This window comes from Crocodylus porosus, unplaced genomic scaffold (assembly GCF_001723895.1).
Source record: "Crocodylus porosus isolate Cpor-Errol unplaced genomic scaffold, CroPor_comp1, whole genome shotgun sequence".
Lineage (NCBI taxonomy): Eukaryota > Metazoa > Chordata > Crocodylia > Crocodylidae > Crocodylus > Crocodylus porosus.
The window spans coordinates 81,302,853-81,317,281 of NW_017728931.1; positions in this window are offsets into that span (position 1 = coordinate 81,302,853).

Sequence of the window (14,429 nt, forward strand, 5' to 3'; positions counted from 1 at the left end):
TTTCTTAATATCACGTGACATCTACAAAAGCAACAGTCTATACTAATTGGTGGTAAATTAATAAGAATATTAGGATGTAGGTTATACTACTATACTGAAGACTAACTGAAATATGTTGGTATTTTCAGCTAGATGCTTTTTTCTGATTGCTGGAAAACACATATTGAAATCTATAATTTAAAACCTTGACCACTTTGTTAATCTTTAATGTTGTTAACTATTTTTAATATTAATAGTTTAGCAGCACCAAAAGGTTCCCTGTCAGGAAGAGGGGTTCCTGGGGTCTGTTACAAGACATTGGAAGGAGAACCTTGGCACAAAACAACATTATGTTAATGTGTTTCAAGATAAAAATATAATAAGGCATATCTACATGCAAAACTTACCATGCCTAGCAGCAATGCCCTCAAGGACACTGTGCTGCTGCAGGCTGGCTGCCTTCTAAACCAAAAGCACTGTTGCTGTGTCCAGGTGCTGCTTCTGGGGGGAAAATCTGCACTGTTGAGTGATGCTATATCTACACGGCAAGCTTACTACTGGCTTATGTTGTTTTGGGTGGACTGCTAAACTGGAAGCCGTGTAACCCTGTCTGTACCATGCTTCAGGCTAGCTAATTAGTGCAGAGTGACACTGTCATTTAGCCTGCCTCCATGCTACTTAGCCTATCTGTGGCACCATGCAGACTTGACAACACTCTTGCTGGTTTAGGAGGCAAGAAATTAATGCCCAAAATCTTTCCTGGTTAAGTGCTATCCTTTCAATTTATATGTCACATCCTTGAGGGCACTGTTGCAAAGGATAGCAAGTTTAAGATATGGTCAGACAGTACCAAACCCCTAGCCCCTGTGCTTATTGGCTCGTCTGCAGTGCTATATAGATGAAGTCATACTATATGCTTCTGCTTTTGGATGCAGACCACCTGGAACAGCAAAATATGTGTGTGGGTAGCACCGCTGAACCTGGTGAGTTTATCATGAAGACTTGGCTTTAGGTACCTTCCCAGAACCAGAAATCCATAGACAAGTCATTCTCACTGTTACAGCACTTTACAATGCATTGTTACCACTGTGTAATGCTGAATGTTCTGTGCTGATGCTACAAGGTTCCCAGCCCAACTTGGTCACCAGGCTCCAGTCTCCTTACCTTCACTTCTGGGATCCCTGCATCCTGCCCTCTCATGGTTATATCACCTGCAACAATCTCATGTTATAGGTTCATAGGGAGACTGCCCGAGGAGGCAGATGTGTGGTTTGGGGGATGGGTCCCTGTCTGAACGTAGGCCCTTCTGGGCCATGGCTCACTTTTGCTCCGGGTGGGTCCTGCTGCGGCCCAGCATTCAGCGCACCAGGACCCTAAGTTCTCAGATCCCAGCTCAGCCCTCTGTGGGCTCTGGGCCACTTGGCATACCCTGTTTGCGGAGATGGGGTTTACACTACCTCACAGTTTTGCAGCCAGATACCCAGTCCTCTGACATGCCACAGGCCTATCTGTTGTAACACATTTGGGCTGCTGCACACACACAACATCCCCGGGCTCCAGCCCTGTAGAAGTGTTGTAAACTACATGCCTCTGCTGCACCCAAGTGGCCTCCAATCCAGCTCTTACAGCCATCCTGATTCCCAGTGCAAATGTAAATCAAAGTATGAATGTCTGCTCTCAAACACCAAACTTGCCAAATGCTTACTCGCCTGTCAGGGTTAATTCTTATCCTGGGGACACACAAATGCAAAAGGTGCAAAGTATTTTTCTCATGTCACCTGCAATATAAGGTCTCTTCCCTACATTACATGGGCAACTGGTGCCTCTCGAGTCTGGGGGGGCACCAGATCAACGACGGGGGGCGAGGGAGGGTTCCCCAGTGGCTGATCACTAAGTCAGTGGCGAAACCAGAAGTGCACATCCACCGGCGCTGCCAAGGGGTGCACAGCCAATCTCAGGGGGTGCAAGAAAATGTGCTGCTTTTCCCTATTTTCCATGTTGGTTTTTTTTCCCCTGTAGTGTCATTTATAAGCAGACGTGGAAATGTTTTCTACCTGTATTCCATCCCTCTCTGCACATTGTTCCTAAAGGCAGTTAAGAGCCCTGATCTTCACATAACAACTCAAGGAGCCAAGCGGTCTCCTTACAGTTTTACAGAAACTGTTCTGTGTGCCAGGGGTTGTTTTTCATAAACTTGAATATTTAATTGGCAGGTTGAATAACCCATTATTCTATTCCAGGGAGGCTACTCAAGGCTGAATCTTGTTTTAATCCATTTTTATTTTGGAAATTCTTAGAATATTTTTATTATTATTATTATTTTGCATATGATGTAGCCTGCAATGGCCTGGCAGCACTGCTAATCCCGGAGATTTTGGTAGTATTTATGCATTCCTTCAGTTCTGGTGACCCACTATGCATCGCCAATGTCTTCCACCCTTTTGTGATGCACAGTCTTTGCCTGCAGGTCATCCAGACTAGCTCACTCCTGGATCTCTACCTCTTATGGCCAGATTGTCTCTTCTGGGCTGAGCCCTGGGCTTTTGAACCTCTCCCTGGGTCACCTGACCCTTTACTACTGCCCCAGGCCTGCCAATCACTGCCTACACCTGTGGTAGGCAGACATCTTATTTAGATTCCTTTCACCATTACGTTTGTTCAAAGGATTGGGGCTGGCCAGCAGGCCATGGGCTTCTTCCCCCTTCTCAGTAATGGGGTAGGGGCCCCATTACACCATTAGCTGTACAAACATGATTCACAAGGTAAGCCAGCGATTTCAAACAGGAATCTGCAGTGTAAAAACATTCTGTTCTGTTTGTGAAGAAATCCCCCTTTTCGTCTGCTTCCCTGATCTGAGTCTGCCCAGATCCCATCTATTTTCAAACTGCCTGCTGGATCCCCCTGGTCAAGCTAAGTGATAGGGTTGTAAAAATTCCATAGGGAGGGGAAAGCTCTCTCTTCTTTGTCCTGAGTTTCCCACTGAACAACCCAAGTGACCCTGGTCACTCCACCTGGGGATGCTGACAACTTTTAAAAGAATTGGTATACCTTAGCTGGGTTTAAATAATGCTTGCTTCTGGTTAGAGCCAGGTGATGAGGTATTTAAGGGTCAGGTCACCTGGTCTGGGTTCTTCCTTCAGGGAGCCATTTTTTTGGAAACACAAACAGAAGCATGGACCACCAAAATCCTCTGGATGTCTATGTAAGGTGCTCTGTTACTTGCAGGGGACCGAGCAGTCTGCAGCTGCCTGCAATCCCAATTAGATGCCACCACCTGATTGGGGAAAAGGGTGTTGCCTACAAGAGCAGGGCTCTGAACAACAAGGCAGCAGCAGTTTGCTACCAGCAGCCAAAGGAACAACACCTGGCTGAGCTGCTGTTCATGGAACACCCTAAGAGGTAAGGGCTGGAGCTATGGGGAAGGAAGAGGCCTCATGGTCCTGGGTAGGACTGAAAACTGCACCCTCCCAGGGACAGGTGGCTTGGTGGGACTATCTGTGGTGAGACAGTCCCCCAGATATGCCAAGCCAGTTACCTCCCTGGTGAAAGGTGAGTATGGGGTGCCTTCTAACCCAACCCCCACATCCCTGGTAGGCTAAGATGAGGCAGAGGGAGCCCAGGCTCATAGGAGTCCTGAGGCAGGGCCCAGGTTGGTGGAGGGACCTGGAGCAGTGCCCAGGTTTACTGTGAGCCCTGAGGTTGCTATAGGAGCTAGAGTGAAGCTCTGGGGGGTGGAAGGGTGTCCTGAGCCTTGGGGAGCTTTTAAGGAAGCTCCTGGGACCAGGGATAAGGGGAGAGCCCAGAGAGGGCAAGGAGACAGGGCTTGGAGGTCCAATTCTATAGTGTAGGCTTGGAGCCTACAGTGTGGGCCCTGAGGCCCAGGGCTTGGAGGCCCAGAATGTGTGTAAAGAGAGACCCCAGGATGAGGGTGCTGGGACCACAAGCTCCAGTGGGGAGTGAGAGTCCCGGTGAGACATGAGTCCCAGCATGAGCCACTGGAGGCATAGGGCATAATAAGGGAAGGTAGGAGTCCCTTAGCATCATGCAAGTAAGTGGGCAGCCTCCTGCCTAAGTAACATCTTAATAATTATCATTAAGGCATGGCAGGTGAGCTAGGCGGGTGGTTTGCCTGGGTTTGCAAGTGGGTGGGCCAACCAGTTGACTGGCCCCAGGAGGCCCACTTATTACACAAGCCCATTCTGTTTTGCTCAAGGTGGTGTTTTTTTTTTCTTTCAATACTCCTGTGTCATGTACCCCTTCCTCATCTTCTCCCGCTTTAACCAATAAAGCTATCTGTTACATTCACACTTGTGGAAACTATCCCGGGGGCCGGGGTGACCCCAAAAACTTACCAGCAGCAGGAATCGACGCTCCGGGGAAAGCCGTGTGGCTTGTGAGCCGGCTCTTTATACAGCTGCGGCCAGCCGGTGACATCAGCAGAGAACGCCGGCCGGCGAAGATAAAGCAGCTGCAGCTGCAAAGATCGGGGCGGATGGCCCTGAAGAGGGAAATCCGCCGACGGAGGAGGAGGAAGGGGAGGCCCCACGGCATCCGAGGAGGGACGAGGAGCCAGAGCTGGAGGAGCCGGAGGGAAGGAGCTGGCGGCAGCATCCGGGAGGCGGCGGGACTGGAGCGCGGCGAAAGAAAGTCACCGCAGAGGACCTGCCGGAGCCAGGTGCACTCAGGGAGTGGTAGGGCAGCAAGAGCCCATAAGGAGAAGCCAGATTGGGGCGGGGCCGCCACAGGGACTGCGGATGCCCAAGCCCATTTAGAAGCACAGATCCTAAGGACTGAGGGTCTGGAGCCAGATCCATAACTATAGAGGCTCGACCCTCTGAGTATAGGGAAAAGGGGCAAAGGAAGGCAGCAGCAAGGCAAGAGGAGCCCCATGCCACTTCCTCAGGGCCAGCTCCAGAAGGTGGTGAAAGGCCGGGGTGCAGGGGTGGTTGGAGCTCCATGTACGACCGTCAGATGGACCCGGGCAAAGAGAACCCATCAGATGACTCCCCCCACATTGGCGATCCATCAAGATGTGGCAGGCAAGAGCAGGGCGGTGACGAGGTGAAAGAACAGGCTACATAGAGCCCTAACAGTGACCAAAACCCAGGTAGTGGCAGCAATTACCCTATGCCTGTGGGTGTGCTCTAGGAAGGAAGTTAGCCAGACACCCGAAGCATGGTTTTGATCGGGCAGTAAGGCAGGTGACTCAGCGTGGTAGTGCCCCTGTCTCACCACCCTTTGAGTTCTTTGCAGCAGAAGAATTGCTCTATTTATATTTCTTTAGGCAAAAACAAGTGAAAACTTGAGGCACCCCTTAGAAAACACCAGCTCTTAAGTCTATCAAGGGGAGCCTCAAGTATAAAAAGGTTGAGAATCACTACTATAGTTGGAAGCTATGTTTCAGGTAATCTGAACCATCTCCTGCATGCTAATTGCTTTTTCCTTTATAACTTCTGTCCGCATGTTACACATTTACTTAACAGCAAAATTTAGTTTCGTTTGGCAGCCTTGTATATCTACTCCGTGCTCACTGTAGATGGGTATAAATGACTGTACAGGGTGCAAAGTAGTAAAGAATCCAGCCTTGACAGTTTGGTTTATACTATGAGCGCATGTGTTGAAAATTCCTATCAAAGATAATCAATTCAGATGCATAATGCTAATTTCTCTCTGAGATAAAGGAAACCTGATGGAGTACACTATCACAAAACAGTACCAGGAAGCTGTATAGAACCTTTTGTTTTCTTCTGACATTGAACACATTATAGATAAGGTGAGGGACTTCACTAATCCATAGCTACCTAGTGACATGTGCATGCTTGCTGCTCTCATCACCCATTCATGCCCATAAGTGGATCTAAGATTTTAAGAAGGAGCATACAAGTGGTGTGGAAATCAGCAGGTAACACAACACACTTTTTTTTTCTCCAAATAAAAAGAAACTGGAAGCTTTAGTAATATGTTAGGAACCTAGGGCTATATTATTCAGTTTATGATCAAAGCAAAAACTAATAACTTTATTAGAATGTTCATTAATTGCTATAGCCTCTATTATATACAAAAACACAATAAATAGATAAGAACATAATCAAAAGATATTCTTTCCTTTGTTCTGTTGATAATAGAATTAAGTGTACATCTATTTCAGATTCATAAAATAAAATCAAGCCTTCTTGAGCATCTTGACACTGCATCCAATGCTTCACTGAAAGTTATTTCCACACGTAAATTAACATTCCCTTCAGTTAATGTTTCCACACCTGAGTTGATGCTTTTAGCTAGAGTTAAAAACAGCCTGCAAGACTGCGGCGGGGTGGGGAAGAGTAGAAAATTAAGAAAAGCAGGTAATAGCAGAATTGCAGAAGAAAGAAGTGCTTGATTAGTGGGACATCAAGATCTTTAAAAGAAGGAGAAAGGGTCTCTAACACCTGTGGGATAAGGAGTTTAGAAGGAATCAGGTAGATTACAGTGGGCCATGAAATCAAATGACTCCCTAACAGCTGGTTGAATAGAAATGCTGCAGTCACTGCCAGGCAGTTACTTTTAAATTTTGGGTAAGCCAGAAATCAAAAGGGGATGCAACCTCACCAGTGTACCCCCCTGGATCCACCCCTATTCATACTAACCATATTGGAATCTCCTGTACTCCACAGGGACTAAATGCAACTCCCCTTGCAACAAGCCCAGTAGTGTTCATCTGCCTTTAATGTTTTCCCAGCTGGTACCCAACTATTGTAAAGCTGTTAGCGGGGAGAAGGCCTTTGGTGCATCAATCAGTTGCTGACAGAAGAGAAAGGAGGCAGGGCGAAGAGTGGCAAACTGGACAGAAAAAAATTGACAGCAGCAGAGCTACATGCATACTTGGAGTGACTAACAGGATGGGTATGAACAAGATAAAGGAAACAAGAAGGTTGTAGAAGACTTCCTTCATCCTTCCCAGTTATGGACAAATTCCAGGCTTGCTCCTCCACAGGCTAACTCTAATTACCACTTCCCCTTTTTCAAGTTCCAGATTCACCTGTAGCTCATATTAGCTTTTTCCCCTACTTCTGCACCGTGGACCCAAAAGGCAGCTTTCATTGTCTAATGCAGTGGTGCTGAACCTTCGAAGGCAAAGAGCAAGATGAGCGGCACAGAGCCTATCTGCAGGCCAGATCCTGGGTGTAGGGCTGGCACACATGTGAGATTCCATGCATTGGCCTGGCCCTGTGCACTGGATCTGGCTGTGAACTGGCTGTGAACCCCGCTTGCCAGATCTGGCCCCAGAGCAACCTTGCATGACAGCCCTGCTTATGTGATCTAGTCAAGTGCACAAGCCAATGGGGCTTCCAGCGGGACTAGAAGTTTTGAAGCACGGGAACAGCAATTAATGCTGCTATGGCTCTCCCATCACCAAATTTCCAGATCAATGGAGAGCTACACAGGCTGGATAATATGGTTCTGTGGGCTGGATCTGGCCCATGGGCTAAAGCAGTAGTTCTCAAACATTTTTTTTTGCAAACCACTTGAAAATTGCTAAGGGTCTCAGCAGGCCACTTAAACTTTTTTTGTTCTACAAATCAAAGCACACAACTCATATTTTAATATTAGTAGTCTTACCTTACAGTTAGAGATATTCGTGACTTGTTCTGCAACCTTTCTGTGTACCACCCGTATGAAGCTTGTGGACCAGTTTGAGAATCTCTGGCCTAGAGGCTGAGCACCACTAGTGTAATGCATTCTGATAGTCGCAAGGCTGGAAAACCAGATTGTTTTAGACCTATATGGAAAACATACTGCTCCCAACAACCAGGCTTTCAAGAACACCACACTGCTATAGGGAGGCTGCTTCTTAAAATGGAAGCTGGGGCAGCACAATGATTTGGAAGGGCTAACTAGCACTACCAAGTTACCAGATCAATTACTTCATTCCCTGAACTAATTAGCCCGCCTGTGGCATTGCACAGACAAAGCAATGTTGCCTTTGGTGGAGCAACCTAAGTGGTGCTGCCAGGATGGTAAGTTTACTGGGTAGACATGGCATAAACGATTAGAAAAATCCTAATGAAAGATTTGATGCATTCTAAAAAGGGTCTACAAATCAGGGTGAAACAGCTCACTGACCTGGTTTGCTTCTCATACACTAGCCTGTATAAGCTACTTAAAGTACCAAAGAAAGCAACCTTAACATGGGTTGTGTATGGCCTGATATAAAAATCAAAGGTATATACATAGGTTCCTCCTGCCGGAAGGCAGCAAGCAAAGTTTTCCTCCAGTTTGAATGCTCACCCACAAGGGAGATTTCAGGGAGAAATCTTGGACCTGCTGAAGTTAACAGCAAAAGTCACAATGACTTTGGTAGGCCTAGATCCAGGACTTCAGCCTCAGAGCCTCTCCACCCTACTATACACACCTGGAAGCACCCCTGTAAAGCAAACACCACCTGCTTTGTGTGCACCAAATCCAGGAACTGAGGCAAAGCAGCCAGTCTGGAATAGACCTGGCACAGAGGCAGTGAAGAAGCTCTCAGTGGATCTTTCTCTCAGAATACTGGTAAGGAGGAAGCATGTGCTTCATGCACTTGAGCTGGTGTCAAAGAAAGAGGCACTATTATTATGCAGTGATAGAGTAAGTACTATTACCATTATGTTGCTATAATAAAGAACAGCCCTAGTAAAGGGGAATTCATAAATTTTCAAGCTTTATATTCAGAATTAATTGGCATTTAAAACATGTTGAAATCTACATTCACTAAATCTAGCAGATCTAAGCATTACATGCATTCAAATTCATTGGTACTTTAGTGAAAATGTAAAAGGACAATTTTATCATTTTAAGTACAGCAGAAAGGACTGATTAAATCCAATCTGTTATCACCTGTGAAGCTATGTTATTGGGAGGGCCCATCTATTTCTAAGGCTGCTGTTTATGTTAAATTATAGGATACCTTATTCTGAACAGAGTAATACAAGTTAATATCATCCTCAACAAAGAGTTGGGTGTTCAAAGTGTGCTTAATGGAATTTCAAAGAAACACTTTGTGATTTTATTTTGTATTATTTGCATGCAAGTAGCCCTAACATTTTCAAGATGATGATATAGAAAGGTGTGGGATAAAAAGGCATGTCTGAGAAAAGTAAAATGTAAATTGGAGGAATCTTAAAAGGCTGTGAAAGGCTATATTGCAGCCAATGTCAATACTGCAGACTTTTGTCAGCAAAGCTATGTTTATCAGGGGTGCAAAGAGGTGGGACCCATGACTGATATAGCTGCACAGGCAGAAGCCTTTGGGGGAGATGCAAATATACAAGCAAAACAGCACTTTTACTGCCATAGCTTCTTGTGCCTGTGGGAGCTATTTTATTCTACTAGTATAAAGTGCAGCTTTATTCCTATAGCTGTATTCCCTCTAGAAGGGAAATATAAGGAGTATACAGCTGTTTGTATGCCAAGGCATTCTTAGTATATACATACACTGTATATGAATTAAAACAAAAAAGAGACAGCTTGATTTCAAGATAAGGATTATGCCACCCTGTTTCATCATCTTGATGCAATGCATGGCCCCCACTGACCATCTGTAATACACCGTTTTTTAGAAATTGCTTTTATATTGTTTTTCCAATTATTTTAATAATTTCCCATTGAATCATACTTGTGTATGTGTTCCCCGATAAAAGGCAGACATTTGTTTGATATGTGGAATGACTTCCATTTGCTCTGCATAAGGTGTAAGTGTGGTACAGACTCAATTACTTCAGGGCAAGCTCACGCATGAATATGGCAGGCTATTAAATGTCTTGACCAATATTCCTCTGCTTTCATGCAGTTTATCATTCATTGCAAAAGACTCAACATAAGTCCAAGAAATATAGGATACAGGGGTTTGTATGCATATATTTAATATGTATGGTATGTTTATCCCCAAATATACATATATAAAAATAACCAGTCACATATAACCGGCATACATTTTCAAGAGTTCTTGGGGGACATATTTCCCCTTGCTCAAGAAAAGCAGGAGGAAGAACACATTTGTTGACATTTAGCAAAATATGTGATCATTTCCTAATGAATGATCAGTTTCTGGTCTGTTCCCTTCCCCCTTACATTTTTGGCATAAAAAAGCATGTAAACAGTTCATATAGAGCATGCAAAAATAAATTATTTTTCACAAATGTGATTATATACGCTTGGTATTTCAGTAGTTTAATAAGGAGAAACATCCTGTATGTTCATGCACTGACTTAGAAAAATTATCATTCTTGTTGGCTTCCAGCTGTTCAATAACAATGTATTCCTACCAACAAGTAAACTCTAATCATTTCAGGCTTAAAATTCATTATCCATTAGTAGTTGAATACAAACGTCAAACTATTCTTCATGCTAACCAAACAAAATTAACAACTTGTGTTACAGTGGAAAAATGGTAAAAAAAAATAGGATGGACAAAGTTATGGTAAAAGATGGGAAATTAAAATCCTAGAACTACAAATGAGCACCTCACCAATTCTCTGGATCTACTACACATAACTTTATTTCCTCCCTTCTTATTTGCAGAGTATTCCAAGAGTTGGAGCAGTTTTCTGCAGAATTTTTGGAGACACCCGTGTTCCTTCTTATTTGAAAGAAAATAGTGCATTGATTGTCATATTGAATGTAAGAGTTTGAATTTGTAATAAATATCCATTAGTCAGTTTAGAAAAAAAGGCAAGGTTCATCTTCTTATCTAGGCTATTGCTTGTTTTTGCCTACGTGGTGAAGGTCTTGGTTTTTGAATTTTATCTCTAGAGGCCTTTAACAAAGTTAACCTAAAAGCGACCCTTGGGCAAACATTCCGAGAGATCGAAACCTAGGGGCTTTTGGAAGGGGTTGGCACTAGAGGTCACAGTGGTGGTGTGGAAAATTTCTCAAAGATGACCCAGGAAAAGAATCTGTTGGGTAAAAAATCTGAGCCCAAATTTGGGAGTAGTGACAGGTTTGGGTAGGAGGGGCCCAAGACAGCAACTCACCCAATAAAAACTGTAACCTACAGTCCCAGTTTGGAGGTAATCTCACTTGCAGAACACTGAAGGAAGAATCGCAAGTGTAGGCTGGATCAGACTGATCACCTGAACCACCTTCTCCATGAACAAGTACTCCCGTTCATGCTGAAGCCTAGGAGCGCCCAAGTGGGACCGAAGGAAGGGGACTTGTTCCCATCACTGCTGAGACCAGCTCTAAAACCATAACTAAAGAATGAAAGTATATATCTGGGGATTTGGTTTCTAGAAATTCTAGGATTGTAAGTATACCATGAGAAATAACCTTTACTTGTAATTGTAGTTGTTTTTGTAATACTAATTCTTATAGCATTGTTTGGGAAGTATTTCTTAAAGCTAAGCAGTGTTATACATGTAGCAAGGAATTTTAAAATAAAGTTGTGTTGTATGAATTAAGTGTGCAATCATTGTGAAATCATGCAATCAACTAAATACTCCCCCAGCCAGGCACACCAAACGAATCAGTAAATTATATGGGATCTTTCTCTGTTCCATAACCCACTAGAGACATTGATGACACTTATTGGTACCAGGTAGGCCTGTGCAAATAGGGCAGTATTTGATTTGGATTTAGATTCAGCTGATTCAGAAGACAGCAATTCAATTCTGAGATTTGGATGAATCAATTCAGCCAAATCAGCTTCAGAAGATCTGTTGCCAATTCGGTGATTTGGATCAGCCGGGGAGAGGCAGGCACAGCCAGGTGGCTGCAGGGTCTTCCACAGGTTCTCCAGCTGTGCCTGCCTCTCCCCAGGCAGGGGGAGCCACAGGAGAAGCCCCCATGGCTGCCCTGCCCAGACCCATCCCCATCCCCATCCCCAGCCTAGTCCTGGCACTTGAAAAAAAATAAATGAATAGGCCCATACTCACTGGATGCAGCACCAGTGATGGGGGCCTCGAGTGCTTGAGAGAGAGAGCTGCCTCCCCCCTCCCAGCACTGGGCAGCAGGGATAGCCCCCACCACCTGGCACCCGTATGACAGCTGCCCCATGGCGCGGGCGCAATGCAGCTCAGCACTGCGTTGTGGGCTTCCTGGGAGCTGGGGCCGAGCGGTGCTGGGCTCTGGCTGACTGCTGGAGCCACCCCAGCTCCCAGACAGCAAGCAGCGCCCTGCCGAGCCATGCTGTACCTGTGCTATGGGGCAGCTGCCACAGGTGCCAGGCAGGGGGGCAATCCCCTCTGCTCACCACTCCCTCCACTGAATGGGGAGCTCTGCCATAAGTCCTCAGAGGCCCCAGCTGCTGCTCCTGCAGCTGGTGACTGTGGGGCTTTTTTTTTTTTTTTTTTTGAAGTGTCAGAGGCTGGGCCAGGCAGGAGATGGGTCTGGGCAGAGCAGCCACAGAGGCTTTTCCCAGTTCCCCTGGCTGTGCGTGCCTCTGCCCTGTCAGGGGGAGCCATGAGGGCTATGCCCTGCTGCTGCTTGCCCAGCTGGCACAGAGGGTAGGGGCACAATACAGGTGTGGCTTGCTCTGGGGGCTATGCCCTGCCACCGCCCACTTCCAGTGCTGCTGCACCCGCATCAGCACTGGGAGTTGGCCCTCTGCCCTGCTACCGCTTGCCAGGCAGTGTGGAGGGCACGGGATGCGGGCATGGCAGTGCCGGGAACAGGGGCTCTGCCTTGCTGCCACTTGCCCCTTCTGTCCAAAGCAAGCCACAGCCGCATCCTGCCCCCCTGCCTCAGCTGGGCAAGTGGCAGCAGGGCAGAGCCCCTGCTCCCAGTGCTGCCATGCCTGCATCCTGCACCCATCCGCCCCCTTCCAAGTAATGCACTCCCTGCCCCAGGTGAGCAGCTTTTTCCAGCCCCAATCCCTCCCTCCTCCACACCCCTTCCATCCTCCTCCTCTAATCCCAGACTTACCAACTGGAGGCAGCTGTTAGCTGCCTATTTAGTCTATGGTTGAATCTCCAAAATGGCCAAATCTTTTCTGAATTTTTTTCCAAATCTATTTGGATGCTTTGAATCAGTTTGGAACTTTTACTTGATCTCCCAATTTGATTCAGATTTGGAGATTTGGTCCCCGAATCGGGCCTAAAACACTTGAGCATCTTCTAAAATATTGTTCAGAACTGTCAGACTGATTTGAATTCAATATTTCCATATTAGGAGGGTAAACAAACTGCATACATTAAACAGCAGTATTTTGCAATGGAAGGGAGGCATAGGGAAATATTGCATTGATGAGCCATCAATACAATGCCACAGCCAGCAAAGCAAATAAAACTCTGGCTTGCATCTACTAATGCATCTCAAGCAAGACCCAAGAAGTCATCCTTCCACTTTACTCAGCCTTGATGAGGCTGCAGCTGGAGTACTGCATCTAATTCTGGACTCCACACTTTAGAAAGGATGTAGAGAAACTTGAGAGAGTCCAGAGGAGAGCAACGCACATGGTCAGAGGTCATGAGAGTAGGCCTTATGAGGAGAGGCTGAGAGTCATGGGATTTTTCAGCCTGGAGAAGAGAAGGTTTAGGGGGACTTGGTGGCAGCCTATAAGTACATAAGGCAGGGTGCATCAGGAACTGGGAAAATGTCTGTTCACCAGGGAAGCCCAAGGGAAGACAAGGTCTAACAGGCACAAACTGCTGGAAGACTGATTTAGCCTGGACATAAGGGAAAACTTCTTTATTGTCCAAGCCTCCAGAGACTGGAATAGATTCCCCCCCAGAGGTGGTGCAAGCACCTACTCTGGATACCTTCAAGAAATGCCTGGATGCTCACCTTGCTGGGGTCAAGTGACCCCAACTGACTTCCTGCCCTTTGAGCAGGGGGCTGGACCCAATGATCTCCCTTCCAGCCCTAATGTCCATGAAATCTATGGATGTATATCTCAGCCTTTTTTTACTTAATGATAAAGTGCCCATTAATGTCCATACTACTAGGACACCAGAGATCAGAGCCACTGAGGAAGTGCAAAATTCCAAGCAGGATGAATATCTTTGGTGTCTGCCAGGTTTGGGGTGATAGATTCCCAGGTACCTTTGCTGGAATAGGGGGCAAATCATCCAATAGTTGAAGAATGGGATGAGGGAAATTTAGCAGAGATTTCAACAAAAGCCTTGCATGGGAATTGTAACATGGGAAGTCATGATCTGGCCTTAGGGTTTTTCAGCCTGCTGACTGGTAAATTTGAGCTGGGGTATCATATTATCTCTCAGGAAGGATCTAATACAGGATTTGGCAGCCTTTTGTCGACATAAGCTGGATCTCATGACCCAGCTGGGCCACAGACCTGAAATCTATGCTGCTTTCCCCTCCCCAGCAGCCTGCACACATGCTGTTCTGCTGCCTCTGTGTTTCTCCTTCCTTACAAGGGAAGCACAGAGGTGGCAGAGCAGCAGGCTCCACAGTGGAGCATACTGCAGGTGAGGGGGATAAACAATCATCACACAGGAAGATGGCCACAGAGCCCATGTGTCAAATCAAACCTC